Raw genomic sequence first — 3,644 nt, 5'->3', positions numbered from 1 at the left:
TTATGCCACTATTTTATTTGATACGGGAGCCGATAAGAGTTATGTGTCAAATGAGTTTTGCACCCTCTTTACTGAAAAGCCCCAAACCCTAAAAACCAGACGATTAGTAGAAGTGGCTAATGGGAAGTTAATGAAAGTTGATAAAATATATAAAAACTGCAACCTAATTCTAGCCGATAAGGAATTCAAGATAGACCTTTTGCCGGTCGAGCTAGGTAGTTTCGATGTAGTGGTTGGAATGGATTGGTTAGGTCCATTGAGAGCAGCCATCATGTGTTTCGATAAGACCGTTCAAATTCCGTTAGGAAGTGGAGAAACTCTTATTATCCAAGGCGAATGAAGTTGTTCCAATCTTAATATCATATCATGTCTTAAAGCCCGTAAGTACCTTGTGAAAGGTTACTCCGCCATACTAGCTCACGTTAAAATGATCAAATTCGAAGAAACGCGTATTGAAAACATCCCGGTTGTTAAAGATTTTCCCGATGTGTTTCCCGAAAATCTCCCTGGTCTTCCACCACCTCGTCAAGTTGAATTTCAAATCGATTTATCTCCAGGTGCTGCACCCATTGCTAAAGCACCGTATCGTTTAGCACCTTCCAAAATGAAGGAACTTTCTAACCAACTCCAAGAACTTTTGGATCTAGGTTTTATTCGTCCAAGTACGTCCCCGTGGGGAGCTCCTGTCTTATTTGTCAAAAAGAAGGATGGTACGTTGAGAATGTGTATTGATTACCGAGAGCTCAACAAGCTTACCATAAAGAACCGTTACCCGTTACCTCGCATTGATGATCTATTCGACCAACTTCAAGGGTCAAGCGTTTATTCTAAGATTGATTTAAGATCCGGTTATCACCAGCTCAGAGTCAAGGAATCCGACATTCCTAAGACTGCATTCCGCACCCGATACGAACATTACGAATTCTGTGTTATGCCTTTCGGTTTAACCAATGCTCCAGCCGTATTTATGGATCTTATAAACCGTGTTTGCAAGCCTTACCTTGATAAATTCGTTATTGTTTTCATCGACGACATCTTGATCTATTCTAAAAGCGAGAAAGAACATGAGCAACATTTACGATTGATTCTTGAACTCTTAAGAAAAGAACAACTCTACGTAAAATTTTCTAAGTGTGAGTTTTGGCTTAGAACCATACAATTCCTTGGACACGTTGTTGATAGTAAAGGAATACATGTCGATCCAGCTAAGATTACCGCTATCCAGAACTGGGAGATACCAAAGACTGCGAAGCATATTCGTCAATTTTTGGGACTTGCCGGTTATTATCAGAGATTCATAAAGGATTTTTCCCTTCTTGCCAAACCTCTTACGAAGCTAACTCAAAAAGGGAAGAAGTTTGAGTGGTCCGAAGAACAGGAATCTGCTTTCAAGATTCTGAAGGAGAAGTTGACCACAGCCCCGATTCTATCTTTACCTGAAGGTACTGAAGATTTTGTTGTTTACTGTGATGCCTCAAAGCAAGGCTTTGGTTGTGTTTTAATGCAACGTGAAAAGGTTATTGCCTACGCATCTAGACAGTTGAAGAAACACGAGGAGAACTATACCACACACGACCTTGAGTTAGGTGCCATGGTATTTGCATTAAAGAATGGAGACATTATCTCTATGGTACCTATTTTACCGTGTACACTGACCATAAAAGTCTTAGACATATCTTTGATCAGAAACGGTTGAATATGAGACAAAGTCGATGGCTTGAGACTTTGAACGATTATTACTGTGAACTGAAATATCATCCTGGCAAGGCGAATGTAGTTGCCGATGCCCTTAGTCGAAAAGACGATGTTAAGCGTGTTCGTGCTCTGAATCTAAAAATCAAATCAAATCTCATATCACGAATCTGTGAAGCTCAACTTGAAGCTATTAAACCAACACTTATCGAAGGAGAAGGACCTATAAATTTCGAAAACCAACTGCAAGTTAAGTCCAATGGTACAAGATACTTTGGTAATCGAATTTGGGTTCCTCGTTATGGTAATCTCCGTGAACTAGTCTTGGATGAAGCACATAAGACTAGGTATTCTATTCATCCCGGTTCTAGTAAAATGTATCATGATATGAAAGAGTTCTACTGGTGGCCCAACATGAAAGGCGACATTGCTACTTATGTGAGTAAGTGTCTTACTTGTTCGAAAGTCAAAGCCGAGCACCAAAAGCCTTCTGGTCTTCTAACTCAACCCGATATTCCACAGTGGAAGTGGGATGGTATAGCTATGGACTTTATCACAAAATTGCCTAAGACTGCAAATGGCAATGATACGATTTGGGTCATAGTTGATTATCTCACTAAGTCTGCACATTTCATACCAATCAAAGAGACTGACAGAATGGAAAAGTTAGCTCAACTCTATGTTAAAGAGATTGTTACTCGTCACGGTGTCCCTACTTCTATTATCTCGGATCGCGATAGTCGATTTACTTCCAATTTCTGGAAATCCTTGCAAGCGTCTCTTGGAACTCGACTCGACATGAGTACAGCTTATCATCCGCAAACGGACGGTCAAAGTGAACGAACTATCCAAACTTTGGAGGATATGCTACGAGCATGTGTTATCGATTTCGGTAAAGGGTGGGATAAACACCTACCTTTAGCCGAGTTTTCTTACAACAACAGCTATCACTCTAGTATTAAAGCTATACCATTAGAAGCTTTATACGGTCGCAAATGTAGATCTCCGTTGTGTTGGGATGAACTCGAGGACAGACAATTAACTGGTCCTGAACTTATTCATGAAACTTCCGAAAAGATCGTGCAAATCAAGAAGCGTTTAGAAACCGCTCGTAGTCGACAAAAGAGTTATGCCGACCCTCACTGAAAACCGTTAGAATTCCAAGTTGGAGATAACGTTATGTTGAAAGTATCTCCTTGGAAGGGTGTTATCCGCTTCGGTAAACGAAGTAAACTCAGTCCGCGTTATGTTGGACCTTTCAAAGTTATTCAAAGAATCGGTCCCGTTGCGTATCGATTAGAACTTCCAGCTGAACTAAGTCAAGTACATGATGTGTTTCATGTCTCAAATCTAAAAAAGTGTCTCGCCGAAGATACTCTTGTTATTCCTTTGGATGATATCCGCATTGATGAGCAAATGCACTTTATCGAAGAACCTATAGAGATTATGAAAGAAGAGGTCAAAGAAACTCGTAAGAGCAACATACCTATTGTTAAAGTCCGTTGGAATTTGCGTAGAGGCCCCGAATATACCTGGGAACGCAAAGACCAATTGATACGGAAATACCCCCATCTCTTCCCAACTGTTGATGAAGCAGACGGGAACTCCACTTAAAACTTCGGGACGAAGTTTTCATTAACGGGGAGGTACTATAACGCCCCTCATTTTTTCATCTATATTTTCTTCCGTATAATTTAAAATGCCCGAAAAAAAAAGATTAAGTATTAATGAATGGTCGTTATATATATATATACGAAACTAACAAACGTTAAACGGATAAATATTATTCAACAAAGTACATCTATAAGTTTATATTATATAACGAAACCTAAACTTATCAAGTAATTTATATAATGTATACTTAAAATAAATAAGTTTACAACATATAAATTCATATCAAGTAACATAAGTTTATTAGTTAAATTTATAAACTTTATACTTGACAAAGTTAT

The sequence above is a fragment of the Rutidosis leptorrhynchoides genome, chromosome 1 (genome assembly GCF_046630445.1).
Source record: "Rutidosis leptorrhynchoides isolate AG116_Rl617_1_P2 chromosome 1, CSIRO_AGI_Rlap_v1, whole genome shotgun sequence".
NCBI classification, from domain to species: domain Eukaryota; kingdom Viridiplantae; phylum Streptophyta; class Magnoliopsida; order Asterales; family Asteraceae; genus Rutidosis; species Rutidosis leptorrhynchoides.
This window is presented reverse-complemented; position numbering follows the sequence as displayed.